This window comes from Alexandromys fortis, unplaced genomic scaffold, assembly GCF_014885135.2.
Source record: "Alexandromys fortis isolate MF-2015 unplaced genomic scaffold, M_Fortis_MF-2015_v1.1 scaffold_16, whole genome shotgun sequence".
In the NCBI taxonomy this organism is placed as follows: domain Eukaryota; kingdom Metazoa; phylum Chordata; class Mammalia; order Rodentia; family Cricetidae; genus Alexandromys; species Alexandromys fortis.
The window spans coordinates 15,478,526-15,493,622 of NW_026067893.1; the positions used below are offsets into that span (position 1 = coordinate 15,478,526).

Here is a 15,097-nt window from a genome sequence, read left to right on the forward strand (position 1 = left end):
ACACAAAACAAACAATAACAAAAAAACCCCACAGAGATGAAAGACTAACGGAAATGGAAAAAGAGGAGGCAAGAGCTGCTTAGCATCAAGGTCAGTGTGACCTTGCAGTGGTGACCATTTTACTGCTGCACTGTAAGGCAACAGGTTACGGTAATTGCCTTTAGCATCCTGGACCATTAAATCCCTGACCAGATAGTTTCTGGAATGTGACCCAGATGACACCAAACTCAGCCCTTCTTATAGTTTCCAGCTCTGGTTCTTTTTTTAATCCTGGCTAAAACAGCAGCCTTGGACACTCTCTTCCGGTCGTAAGCCAGGCCCAGGGCAGCCATGCAGTCGCTGAAGAAGGTCCTTGATGAAGAAGAAGTTGATGTACCAGCGGTACTCACTGGCAGAGTAGTCTTAGGGGAAGGCGTGGTGGTAGTTGTGGAAGCCCTCGCCTGGAAGAGAAGCACGGGGAGTAGTTAGGGGGCTCGGTGACTGCTGCCTCCTGATCTTCACATTCCTCTGACCTGTTGTGTACCTCAACCTTTGGAAAATCCTGATGTTGGTGAGTAGACCCGGTACTTTCTACTCTAGAATAATGAGTTGCCGTCCCATAAACAAGGATTTCAGAGACCCTGGTTACCCATGACCTGTCCTGGATCCTCGTGAGACGGAAGTTTCTATTAAAATATAAAGGTGTAAAAGAGAGACTGGTTCCACTAGAAGAGCTAAGGCACTGGAAGAATCAGGGAGGAGGCAGATCAGAAGAGGAATTATGGGTAAAACTCAGAGATCCACCTGCCTCTGCCTCCCGAGTGCTGGGATTAAAGGTGTGCACCACCACCGCGCAGTGAAAGCAACTTCTTTTCCCACAGCACTGGTGTTCCCTGTAAGATCTCCAAGAGAACGCACGGGCAGCACCAGCAGAGAGTCAGAAAAAAAGGCAGCTGTCCAGTGGCCAAGGAGCCCCTTCAGCCGCTGCAGGTTCATCGTGGGCTGCTCTAGCTACAGAGTCTCTCAGCCTTGACCCTTTGATGGGGGAAGTGACGTTAACCAAAAGCACTCTGGGTGCAAGTGGTAGAGTACTTGCCTTCATGGCCAGCACACAGGCACGAAGCCCTGGATTCATCCCTAGGTTGTATGAATAGGACCTTGCGCACACCTCTAATCCTAGCACTCACGAGGTAGAAGTGAAAACACTAGAAGTTCAAGGAGGTCTTCAGTTATGTGGCAGACTTAGAGGTGTTGCTGAAGTAGATAAGACCCTGTCATCTAAACGGAACAAACAAAAACCCAGAACCACTCTCAGAAGTCTTAGAAATTCCCTCTAACTGCGAAATTCTGAGAACTCTCAAAGTGAACTCTTCTCTCCTCTGAAAGGTAAAAAAGTTGTCCTTGCCTCAAGACAGTTGGCACCAGCGGGGACAAATGTGGAAACTCCCCACAGGCTTGCCAATGATTGGCAGCATTGCTCTCCTTGAACCTATTCCAAAGCCAACAATGCTCAAGGCTTATCAGCTTAGGGTAACCAACAGATAATGAGACAGATAGTAAAACAAAGATATCCCCAGCTAGAGGAGCAAATACTGAAGTCAATAAGGAAGAGAAAGAAATCTCTTTCTAGTTTCTAGAGGAAAATCTAGCCAGGGCTTCTCAAGGTCTATACTTCTGGTTTTCCTTGTGAGGGCTGTGTGACGTAAGAACCTGCAAATGCAAAATGGGGGAAGGTGTCAGAAGCTAGAGAGGAGAGTCATGAAACAATGACAAGATGAAAATTCTTCCAGAGTGGCATACTTAAAGAGTCTTGAAGAGGGTCTTAATTATTTTCTCGATACATTTTAAAGCTTAGATCAATAGGAAACACCAGAATGGGGTACTCTCTAGCTGATCCTGCTGTCCTATTTATCCACCTCCTTCCCCAAACAAGGCAGCAGCCCAGGTGACAAGAGAGTGGCATTTCAGAGGCTAATGTAAGTAGCATCTGATGATCTGTCGAGCCCTGGACTTGTCCTGCAGAAGCACTGGTTCTGGCTTCCCCTAGCTCACTCTATCCCTTTTGACCACTGTCCCTGCTCCCCCATACTTAGGAAAGTCTAACCCTGGGTGAGTGCTTCATTCAGAAACCCTTTCTTTCCTATCTGCACTGGGCAGTCTCTCTACTCAGTGACCTCTCAGGCAGACAGCCTTGTCCACTGCACTGTGGCTGGTTTCTTTGCCCACCTTCTCACACACTGTACACTCCTGAAGGGAAGGAGACAGTGACCTTCACCACAGTGTTTTTGTCCTTCCTAGTGAGGGACAAGGAGTTAGATTCCTTGATAAGCAACTAATGGAGTAGACGGGCCAGGATAAGGTAATGAAGGCAGTAGACTTCCAAGCTATCTAGCCTAGCTTCTTTATCTCCAAGCTTTTTTCTTACCTGACTTGAGACAAAGGTTTTCTATGTAGCTCTGGAACAAAATTATTTATTTATTTATTTATTTATTTATTTATTTTTATTTATTTATTTATTTTTTGAGACAGGGTTTCTCTGTGTAGCTTTTGGTGCCTGTCCTCGAACTAGCTCCGGTAGACCAGGCTGGCCTCGAACTCACAGAGATCTGCCTGCCCCTGCCTCCTGAGTACTGGGAATAAAGGCGTGCGCCACCACCCCACCACTGACAGGCTCCAGGATGTGTTTTCGCAACAGTTATGGGTTAATCAGCCAGTGTGTTTTTGTTTAAACTCACCAACCCTAATTAGGGGAAGAAGACCCTTCAAAGACTTAGCCCTAGCTGCCAGAGGAGACTGGATTTCCAGACTCCGAGACCCCTATCTGCTTGGCAGAGGGTCTCTCTCCCCATGCTTGTGATGCCCTCTCACCCCTAATAAGACCCTTTCCTCACTTGTTCACCGCTGACTCTGTTTGTGTTGGAGAATACCCTGCTGCTTCTGTCTCACTGGAGGATTCTCCTGCCTTTTAATTCTTTAGCTGGCAGAGAACACAAACTTGATTAAGAGCCCTAGATGGGGACACCAGGTCAGTGCACATTTATTGCATTTAATTCATAAAAATAGCTTAGGAAAGAACAGCAATAATCAACAAGCCATGAATCTGTTCTCTCTCTCTCTCTCTCTCTCTCTCTCTCTCTCTCTCTCTCTCTCTCTCTCTCTCTCTCTAAGAAAGTTTGAAAGGATGATTTTTGGACCAGTGAGCCAAATAAATCACTCAGCTATTGTTTTGTAATTTCTGAGAGGAAAAGCAAAGACTACAAACCTCAGCTGCCTGGGGCCTCACCTCTGGCTCCCTCTGCCTTCGCTCTTCTCCGTGGAACAGCGCCAGTTTTTCAGCTTTCTGGTCAACCGTGTTCCAGCAGCCAATTCGTGTGAGGGCAGCGAGGGGGTGGGCCAAAGCACACAGTCTTTCTCCCACCAGTAGGACCCCCCCCACACACACACCCCTACCCTCCCCCACACCCCACTCCTGCCGCAGTGCGATGGCTCAGCGGGTAAATGCTCTTGTCATCAAGGTTAAATGAGCTTGATTTGATCCCTAGGATCTGTAACACCCAATTCTGTGTTACCCCCTCGGTACAGTTTGCACGAAAGTCGGGCAAGGGCCTGGAGATTGAAAGAACACACAAAGAGACCCGGGTCATTTGAAAGGAGATCACCCGAATGCCCTTTATTCAACTTTGGGGAAATCCTTATATACCTTTCTGCTGCACAAGGATTTTCGCCCAGGCAGGTGGGAAATTACCACACCAAAAATGGAGTCAACAATGCCCTTCAGCTAATCACCAGGTGGGCGGAGGGAGCACAGGAACAAACAGAATGTTTTAGCTGGCTGACCAGAAACTGTCCTCAAGATGAACCCCAAGAACAAGGGTAGACCTGGGCCCTACAGGATCTACCCAGTAGGAGCGCTATCCCCCATGAAGTGTCCTCTGACCTCCACACGCACTCTGTGACACACGTGCTCCCCCACATATGAATAAATAGATGGAATTTTTAAAATTAAAGGGCCAGGCAGTGGTGGCACAGGCCTTTAATCCCAGCAGTCAAGAGGCAGAGGCAGGTGGATCTCTGTGCGTTCAAGGCCAGCCTGGTTTACAGAGTGAGTTCCAGGACAACAAGGGCTGTCACACAGAGAAAGCCTGTCTCAAAAAAAGCAAAAACAAAATTAAAGCAGAGGGGCCAGGACAATAGTTTAACAGTTAAGAACACTGGCTGCTCTTCTAGAAGATCCAGGTTTAGTTGGCAGCACTCATAGGGTGTAACCTCGCCGTCTATAACTCCACTCCTGGAGGATCCGTTGCCTTCTGACTCTCGTGTTCACCACGCGGCACCAGGCACACACCTGGCATACACACACACACACACACACACACACACACACACACACACATAAAAATAAGGAAATCTAAAGCCATGTTTGAAAAGAAAAATATACGAGAGGAACTGTGTTTCTGCGATGGACACAGTGTTCTCAGGTCCACTCATAAACACTTTTCTGGAGAGACCGAGAAGAGCGGAAATGCTTTCCTGGGAGAATCTAAGACGTTTACAAGGCCTAGGCCTCCCAGCTCCACTGCAGACAGTTCCTGAGACTCTGGCTCCAAAAGAGCCTTGTGGTGGGGCTGCCCATCTGCTCACTTGTCCCTGAGGGTTGTGTAGAAAAACAACCTAAAGTTCCAGAGCAAGGGAACAGCTTTGCTACTTCAGGAGACTGCATGGTGGGAAGAGAGTCACAGCTCTCAGACAGTTCTTTAAGCAAGAAAGTGGAACTGTGTCCTAGTGCACTTACTAAGCCCCGAGCACAGGGCAGATAAAGTTCTTGCCACCCGAATGTTGCCTGTTCTTTCTAGTGGATCCCCTTGGAGTCACAGAGTCGGTATTTAAACAAGAAAAGCTCTGCTCCATTCCCTCTGAGCTGGGACGGATTTGCTACTTCTGACCAGGTTTCGATAGAGAGTATCCCCCAGACAGGATCTGACCACAGCCTGCATGGAAACACCTTAGTGAAGCTTGAGCCCGGCAGTCACAGGAGGAAAGAGAAGTCTTGGAGCTAAGTGGAAACCTAACTCCCCAAACCACTGACGGTAGTTTCCTGTTGTACAGTACTCTGATGCAGCCTGTTGTCCTGATGGCACCTGGGAGCAGAATCCAGGCGTTCTGGTGGCTGTTCTAACCGCAGCTCTCAGGCAATGTCTCTCAGGTCATTTAGCTTTTTGTTCCTTTTCCGCAAAGGAGGGGCTGCCTGTGGCAACACCAAGAGTTAAGCAATATTTCGTAGCATTGTGCTCAGAGGGTATCTGGGCGGCAGGGCAGAACCACTTCAGTTCTTCCCTCTGGGCTTTTCCAAGCAGCTGCAAAATGGAAGGCAAAGGCTAGACCAAAGTCACTTTTTCTTTGGGATGTCACAAAAAGAGGCCCTAGCCTAAAGGTGGGGGAGGGGTGAAGACAGTCAAGCTGAGCCACCTGCCCTTTGCTCCGCTGCAGAGATCTGGAACACACATCTCTTGATTGCCACTCTCTCAAGCTAGCTGCTCATCAAATAACGCAGGCATGTAAGTAGGTCACTGTGCAGGCTCTGTGTGCCAGCATTCTCCCCAAAGACACAGTGCATGCCATCAACAGAATGCCAAAAGATAGCGAGTGCAGTCCTGGCTTTGGGACAATGTTCTGGTCCCTGTCCTAGTTGCTGAGGTTGACCAAGCACAGGCAGTCTGAGCAAATCTGGCCTGAGACCTACAGAAAGGGGTTATAGGGAGATAAAACCACATGTGAAGACTCCCCTCCTGGGACGGAGTGGAGAGATTGTCTGGAGACTGCTTCTTTGGCTCTGGGTGCGTGGGGTCGATGCTCAGCCTCTGGGCTGTTGCTCTGGCTGTGTGGGGCCTATGCTCAGCCTCTGGGCTGCTGCTCTGGGTGAATGGGGCCTCTGCTCAGCCTCTGGTTTCTCAGAGGAGCTAAGGAACAGAGCTGCACCTCCCCATCCATCACAAATGGAACGGAGGAACGGTCGACCTGCATCTGGCCTGTTCCCACCATGGTCCTCTGTGGCAATGACAATTTAACTAAACCAAAGTGATTTTTCTATTCTAAAACAACACCCTGTTGATTATAATAGGCATCTGGGAAAACTGCTTCCCTGAGAAAGGAAATCTTCTCAGTTTCATTTGCTGAAGTGTCCGAGGGATTTCCTGAGGCAAAGTTTAAAAGGACCAAGCCATCCTACCTCCAAGTCCTAAGAGGTCCATGTGGGACCCTCATCCCTTATTCTCAAAGGGGCCAGAAGAAATTTCCTAGCAGAATGTTTTCCCAGGAAGATAGTGGCCTTCCCCTTTCCCACCGAGCACGAGATTCCGAGCACAAGGTCACTTAGTCCAGCCAGCCAGCCACCTGGTGATAACAAGAAAACAAGAGAAAGCTGACTTAACAGGATGGGAGGGAGCAAAAGTCCTTGTACCGGTGCCAAAGCAGCTTCAAAAAGCCTCTTTGTAGCTACACCTTTAAAAGCTTACCCCACAGAGGAGATACAACTCCTCTCTCTACCTCGCTGTAATGGGGTCATTTGGAGACAGGGGTTCCAAACCTGTTTGCATTATGCTGACTAAACCTTGCTTATTACAGTCTGGGCGTCTCTGGTGGTCTCTCTCCCATAAACAGTCCTGAGATAGCTTACCAAGTGGCCAATCATGTTTCCTACTCCACCACTCGCCAAGACAAAGCTACCGGGGTAGGAAACTTCTTGTCTTCTGGAGGTGTTCAGCCTGGCTCTCTGCCGGCCAGACAGCAGCAAGTGGTCCTGGGTCTGTAGAATGTCCTGATCCCCCTTTCTGATTCAGTCTTTGTGGGTCAGAGGTGAAAACATCTGTAGGCCTACAGACAGCTGTGCCAGCTTCTCACACCATGAGCCTCCAAGGAGCTAATTTAGGACAAGTGGGTGGCAGAGTGACAGTTGTCTCTCTTAGTCCAGCATCTTGAAGACGAGGGCTGTGAACGGCTCTCTTTTCTGACCTGTCCCTGCCAAGGATGGCTGGAAGCAGCCAGTGAACACTGACATTTGAAAGGACTCAGTCCTTGCTACCTCCTGGCCTCAGTAGACAATGGCAAGAGGAGACTAGATAGCGAGTAGAACATGAGACATTTCTGCTGCCTTATTTCATTCTAAGAATGTTTTGTTAAGCCAGGCAGTGCAGTGGTGGTGGCACACACCTTTAATCCCAGCACTCAGGAGCAAAGGCAGGTGGATCTCTATGAGTTCTAGGCTAGCCTGGTCTAGAGTGAGTTCCAGGACAACCAAAGCTACACAGAGAAACTCTGTCTTGAAAAACTAGGGGGAAAAGAAAGAGAAGACTATTTCGTTGCCTGGCATGTGTTGCACCCTGGAGGCCCAACCAGCATAGCAAAGCTACATATCTCTCCACTTGAGATCAACAAGAACCTGCTTCCTCCAGGGCATACCAGCTGGGACTGCCCAGTGGGTGAGGTCCAGATAGCTTTGTGGATGACTGCCTACTGTTCCTTCCTTTCAATAGTCATTCCTCTTCAGTAGGTTCCTCCTGTTCTGTCTTCTGGCTAAGCTCAAAATGGCAGTTGGTTCCCATGCCTCTTAGCTGGGGACTCTATTCATTGTAAGAGGCAGAGCTAGGATAGGCAGCCAGGCAAGGGACTCACACCACAAAGGTCACTCAGGGACAGCTGCTGCTCTGTCACAGGTACACCCACACAAAGGCCCTGACACTCAGGCTCAGGGCTTGCTCCCCAACACCCATGTTAAAAGACAAACCCCCCAAATGAACAAAAAAAATCCTCACAGTCTTGCACGCCAATCCCATTAATCTCTACTTCTAGCCCAATTAGCCTTAGAAGAGAAGAAGGTAGGAAAGCCTGAACAAAGGGCCATGGCCTCATGAGACTATCCCATCAAAGGGCAGTGAGAAACTGAGGTACTGCCTCTGGACAAGGATCTGGTTAGCCTAGAGCCAAGTGTAAAACTTGCAGGCACAACCAGTGTGGTCCCAGGCAGAGCTCCTACAGGCAGCAGAGCCAGCCGAGAGGGTGGTGATTCATAGTTCGCCTTGGGTGGGGCCCTCTCTCTCCTATTCCCAGTTGTCTTGTTAACAGCCCACACATATCTTTGATTTCGGCGTGTGTGTCTTCTTCGGAGTCACGCGGCATCTTCTTTGAGGGACAGGTGTTGGGAGAGTTGTATATTCCACAACAAGAGGCCATTAGAACAATCTGCATGCATGCGCGTGTTATTAATGGCTCAGTATGCTCACTGTTAAAGGCTTGTTGTTCTGTGAGCTCATCTCCTAGTCCAGGGGGCACTGGAGGAGTAGAGAAGCGATGCCACAGGTCACTAACAGACTCAGTGTCCTGAGTCCTGAGCCCAGCTGTGCAGATACATTAACGAGAGAGAGAGGTGCGTGAGATGATAAGGGGAAAGGTGGCAAGCTCAGGGATGAGGCTAGACCACCTCATCAGAGGGCCAAGCAAGACCTTTGGAATGACTTTGTCCTGCTCCTTCACAGCCTGCTGTCCAGAGATGAAATGTAGGACAAACTTCTGTGTATCAACACACTGCTTCTCTGTAAAACACAGCTTAACGACTCAGTCCCCATTCCTGCTCACTGGTGTTTGTGGTGACAGACATCACAAGCTGATTCTCTGGTAACATAACCCCTTTCTTCCACCCTTCGGGCCCTTAGAGGGATACACTGTGAAGGAAGGGGGGAGTTCTGTAAGAACTGAGAGCTGCAAGGAGCAGAAGAGAGCAGATGCAAGGAGCCAGAGGGAACATTGATCTGTCACACGGCTGGAGGAAGGCGGAAGCAGAAGCACACACCTTGACCCTGTGTCCAAGTAACAGTGAAGGTGGTGTTTATCTCCTGATGGCCAGTGTCTGAGAACTGTGCAGGTAATGTTGAGGTGAACCCCACTATGAAGGTGGGGTATACCTCCTGACGGACAGTGTCTGAGAACTATATAGGTAATGTTGGGAGTGAACCTCACTATGAAGGTGGGGTTTATCTCCTGACGGACAGTGTCTGGAAACTGTGCAGGTAATGTTGCGAGTGAACTTCGCTGTGAAGGGGCAGAGGAGTGAGAAGAAATATGAGCACCGCTAGTGACAAAGGAAACCCCAATGCCTATATAAGTGAGTACATGTTCTTTTTGTCCTTGCGGCCAATAGGCTTTATTGCTGCAGGGCTCTGTCACCTACCTTACCCAGCCTGTCACCTCCCAACTGACCTCCCCCATTGTTCCTGTTGCAACATCATATTACAAAATAGCCTTTGAAACCAGATCACCAGGAAAGTAGCAATAAAATAAAATAATAAAAGAAAAAAATACTACCAACCCTTTTTGGGGGGGGGGTGTCTAAAGACATGTTACTTGAAGAAATCAAATTTTATTCAAACCTGGTCTGAAAGACAATGATTCTCTAAACTCACACCTCTATGCTGAGGGAACTTGGTGCTTTAGAATTTCACAGGAAAAAAAAAGATTAAGGTAAGATGATGGACAGGAAATCTACTTGCTGGACTCAGTGGTAAAGGACTTACTTAACATCCTTGAGACCCTGGGGTCAGTCTCCAAGCGCGCGCACACACACACACACACACACACACACACACACTCACGCACGTGCGTATGCGATGGGGGAGTACACTTGCTAAACATTACAGTACAAGAAATAGTAAGTTGCTATGCATCCAGACACACTACACAGGGCAATCCAAGGGTGTGGAGAATGTCAAGCTGCACTGACAATATGAACATTCAAAACCCAGCAGACAGGTACAAGTCAAATACTTTAAGCCTTCTCGTACAGGGCCAGTATAACACCAGTGCTCACGGAAACACGCAGCAACAGTGGTAGACATTTATATAGGATTTTATTTCGATTTTGAAGCAGCTAAACCATTAGAACTGGGCACCGCAGCCTATGTAATGAGCTGGGATTCTGATTTACCAGATGACCCCGTAGCAGCAGGTGTAGACAAAGGGTTTAACTGGGATGCTTGCTCACCTTTCCAGCCGAAAGACTGCAGGCATGCTTCCATCTAAACAAGAGAAGGTAAGAGGTTAAGGGAAGCCCAGCTCCTGTTTAAAGACACCAGCTGGAAACAAAGAAGAGAAACAGAGATGCTATTCACGGCTATAAAACCCATGGGTGAAAGTCTATCTACCCTCACAGGAAAAGCAGGCAAGGGATTCATACAGCAAAGGTCATTCAGGGACAGCTGCAGCTCTGTGATAGGTGGACCCGCACAAGGCTCCCCAACACTCATGTTAAAAGACCTCCCCCTAAAACAAACAAACAAACAAACAGCAAAATCCTGAGAGTCTTGCATCGGTATCCCATAAGTCTCTATTATCAAGTAAAATCGGGATTCTCTGGCCAGTTAGAGTCAACAGAGTTGAAATGAGTCGCGTATTTATCATCGTTCAATAACTTCTGACACAGGCCTATCTGTCTACCTTTCTGACACAGTCAGCTCACAGCCATGAGCAGAGAAATGTCTTCGGAATGCTCAGCATTGGTTAGAACAGAAGGAGAATTTTAAAGACTGGCCTGGATTTACTAGGTAAGTCACTTTGTTACCTCTGAGGTGTTTAAGGCCAGCTCAACTCCTCTGAGCAGACGCACAACAAGAACTAATTCCTTAGTGTGTTTCACTTCAGGAGATAGAAAAGAGGCAGGAAAACCAACTTTAACTTCTTCATCTCTTTGCTTCTGAAACACCGATGCCAATGATATACCAAAAATAAGTGCAAATGATGGCAAGCCTTGTTTCCAGGGAGAACTTAAAATCGTTTCCTCTTTAAAGTGTTTCTTTTATTTTTTTGAGATTATAATATAAATACATCATTTTGCCCTTCACTCTCCTTCCTCCAAATCCTCCCATATACCCCTCCTTAATAACTTTCAAATTCATGGCCTCTTTTTTCATTAGCCATTGTTACATAAATATATGTATATGCATATATATTCCTAATTATATCAAAACAGCCTGCTCAGTCTACACAATGTCACTTCTATGCATATTTCTAGGGCTGACCATTTGGTATTAGATAACCAGTTGGCGTGGTCTTCCCCGGGGACGATTTCCCCTGCTCTCAGCAATTCTTTACTGCCTCTAGTTTTTTGTGTAGGGTTGAGGCCTCTGGGCTTTCCCTCTGTCCACGTTAGCACGGCTGTTGCTGCTGTTCAGCTCTCTTCCAGCTGTTGGTGAGGCTTTTGGGGGGCGGGTAGCTCTGACATTCCTAGGAGATGTAACCCTCCCAGCACAGCGGACTCCTTGATCCTTTGCCTCTTCTAATCTTTTCCCAATTCTTTCACTATGTATCTGCCAGGACAAATCACTTCTCAGCACTGAGCAATTAGGTGAAGGGCTGGAAAGATGGCTCAGTGATTAAGAGCATTTACTGGAGTCAATTTCCAGCAGTCACATAACTGGGATCACAACTGTCTGAAACTCTAGTTCCAGGGGATCTAATACCCTCTTCTGATTTCAGATTTTTGCATGCATGTGGTACATACACACACACACATACACACACGATAAATAAACAAATAATTAAAGACAATGAGCAGTTAAGTAAATGAAAAAAAGATAAATGTTTTGCTTTTGTGGCTGTTGTTTTGTTTTTCAAAACGGGGTCTTGCTATATAGCCCTGGCTGTCTCGGAACTCATTCTGTAGACCAGGCTCTGTAGAACTCAGAGATCCGCCTGCCTCTGCCTCCAGAGTGCTGGGATTAAAGGCATGCACCACCGCCCCGCTCCCACTGCCTCATCTTAATAAGGATTTTACTTAAACCCTGACAATCATGCAGCCTGAAGTCATCTGATTTTTTTTTTGTTTGTTTCATGTTGAGCAAACAAATCCAACTCCCCAAAGCAAGCATAAGATTCTGCTATTGACCAATAGACGCTCTCGCTGTATTTTGAAGAATGGGGGTTGCTCCAAACATAAATTGCAAATTAAGGTCAACTATAACTGAATTTGCTATCATTTTGATTTTTAACAATCTTAAGAAACATAATGCTTGTCCTGAAAGCATGACGCCCAGGTTTTGATCCTTAGAACCCAAGGAAAAATTGTGCTGTCACATACGTGTACCCCGATACTGTGGAGCTGGGGGACAGACCGACCCCTAGGGCTTGCTCCAGGCCAATGAGAATGGCTGGAGCAGTCACACAGCAAATGGAGGAACCACGGCAGTGCCCACCGCTCATAATCCTACCATTCTGCCAGGTACATAGGAAGAGAAGCTTGGCTCTGGTTTTGGGCCAAGGACATAGATGTAACCTGTCTGTCTAACAAACACTCCGGGCAAGGAATAGGAAAGGTAATAGCATTGCCTAACTCCCAAAAACCCAGGGTGCCAGACCTTAAGGAGTTTGGCCAAAGGTAGACACACATTCTGTTCTGCGTGCTAACATGGAATCACCACACCCATGCATGTATTGGGCATGATTTGCGGGCACGGACTTTTAAACGAACCAATGGGTGTTAGTCCCCATTGGTTCCCATTCTCTTGCTCATACTTCCAGAACACCGGAAGGACGGCAGGCAGTCTCCTGTTTATCCACTGGAATTTGATTGGTCTTTCACTGTGACCCTAAGAGGTGGGTACTACATAGAGAATAACAATATGGAGAGATTCAAGAACTCACCCATGGGGTGGGCAAGATGGCTCAGGAGGAAAAGGTGCTCGGTGCAAAGCTTGGTGACCTGAGTTTCATCCCGGACCATGCATGCACGGTGGAAGGAGAGAACCGGTTCCGGCAACTTGTCCTCTGAGCAGGCATTCCTCAAACCCACCACATTTTTTAAAAATATAATTTATTTAGATTCATTTTATGTGCATTGGTGTGAGGGTGTCAGATCCCCTGGAACTGGAGTGATAGTTGTGAGCTGCCATGTGGGTGCTGGGAATTGAACCCAGGTCCTCTGGAAGAGCAGTCAATGCTCTTAACCACTGAGTCATCTCTCCAGTCCCCACCACAATTTTTTTTTAAATTTTATTTTCTGTTGTTCTATTAACCCAATACAAGCTAGAATTATCTGAGAAGACAGAACCAAAAACTGAGAAAATTGCTCCCATAAGACTGGCAAGATTGTGGGACATTTTTCTTAGTCAAGGATTGATGTGGGGGGGCCCATTCCCTCTAGGTGGTGATCCTGAGGTGCATAAGAAAGCTGGCTGAGCAAGTCATGAGGAGCAATAAGCAGCTTTCCTCCATGGCTGTGCTTCAGCTTCTGCCTTGAGTTCCTGCCCTGACTTGCTTTGATAATGGACTGTTATGTGGATGTGTAAGCGAAACAAACCCTTTCCTTCCCCAAGTCACTTTGGTAAATTATCACAGCAATAGAAACCCTGAGACTCATGGATATGGCTGTTTCACCTGCACGGGTGTCCACTGTACACCTTATGGCCACAAGGACAGAAGACAGCATCAGATCCTTTGGGCTGGAGTTGTGAGCCACCGTGTGTGTGCTGGGAATCAAATCCTGCCCCCCTTGAGGAACAACCAGCGCTCTTAACCACTGAGTCACCTCTCCAGCCCCAGGGAAATGTGATTTTAAAAAGGAAAAGAAAAAGAACTCACTCCTAGTTGTACTGATGCTTTTGTAAAGGGGCTAGGAAATAGGCAGGCAGCCTCCGATTGAGGCAGGAAGTTTGCAGAGTCAAGGCCAGCCAGGGCAACTTAGTCAGCTCCTGCCTTATAATTAAGAAAATAGTGAATAAGAAGCCTGGGGATGTGGCTCAGTGGCCCAGTGCCTGATTAGCCTGTGTGAGAACCTAAATTCTACACCTCAGTACAGGGGGAAAAAATCACAAGTAAATCAGTATCACCCTGTCCCTGCTCCTGCCCTGTGTGCACCTAGCTTTATGTCACCTTGACACAAGCCAGAGTCACCGGAGAGGAGAAAATGCCTCCACAGGATCCGGCTGTAGGCAAACAAGCCCGCGTATTTCCAGCCCTATTGGAATTCCTGGACTAACTTCCCTCAGTGCGACAGGGAAGTGTAAGCCAATCGGGTCTCTCTCCTTTTCCTTCCTTTCTATCCTTCCATTCTTCCCCGCCTTTCCGTCCAAACCGACATTGAGTAAGCAAAGCATGTGTCTTCGTGTTGGCAGACAGAGGTGCCAAGAATTGGATCCTGAAGGGACTCTAGTCCACTGGCCCTGTGGCTCTGGTGGGCCTGCCCTTCTCTCCCATTCCCTCTGCCTTTGCTAAAAAGATTAAATTGCATTTCTAAAGCTAGCCACCAAGGTCTATTCCCTTATTTGGTCACTTCCTCCACCTGAGGCTGACGACCAAAATCCAGCAATCGGAAGGCCTTTTTGGTTCACCTAATTATCAAGCCCAATTAAAATTAAACACCTCATCCTAACGTGGGGTTTCCCCTCTGTGGCCATTTGCCCGTGCTAGCCTGTCTCCTCTCTATCCTTTGTCCCTCTGGGATAAATATCCCTGCCCCCTTCCTTTGTTGCCATCTCCTTTTCCAGGACATCCTCGCCCATTCTAACACAGACCTCCCCTTTCCTCCTAAGTGTGACACCTACAAGGTCTGAGTCACAAAGCAGCCACTTGAACTTCTCTTCCCTGCTCTGTGAAAACAGGTGTTTGGTGTGCTTCGTGCGTCATCCGGGATCTGGACGGGACCCCCACTGCGTGGGAGTCCTCCTGAGGTCCTACAGTGTACGTAGGTGAGGGGCCTCTTCAAAGCATTGCCTGGCGCTGGGTGCTGGAGCTGGAGGGTGGTAACACCAAACATCCACGTGGAGAGCCGGCCTGGTATGAGGTGTTGAACTCCAATACGGGAAAGAAATAGAACATTTAGTTCAACTTAGAGGATTTTTAATGATTAATAATTTAATAATTAATCATTTTAATTTAGTTCATTTAGGGGAATTTTAAAATAATTTCCACCCCTGTGAGCACCCTTCAGCACCCACCCGTGCCCCCCCCCCTTCCTGAAGTCTGCAGCGGGAGCCTCCAGTCTCCAGTTTCCTGGTTGTGGTGCTGAGAATTTTAACCCTAATGTTCACCGTTTTTTTTTTTTAATAAAAGTATTCTTTTTGGCAATAATAATAATAAT

At 47.6% G+C, this 15,097-nt stretch overlaps 1 long non-coding RNA gene across 1 annotated transcript; it reads left to right on the forward strand.

The window, feature by feature from the left end:
• Positions 1 to 417: 417 nt before the first annotated feature.
• LOC126503844 (uncharacterized) lies at positions 418 to 15,097 on the forward strand. The gene is made up of 4 exons (XR_007592416.1): positions 418 to 550; positions 9,039 to 9,133; positions 10,475 to 10,568; positions 12,541 to 15,097. It is a non-coding gene; the product is annotated as an uncharacterized lncRNA (long non-coding RNA).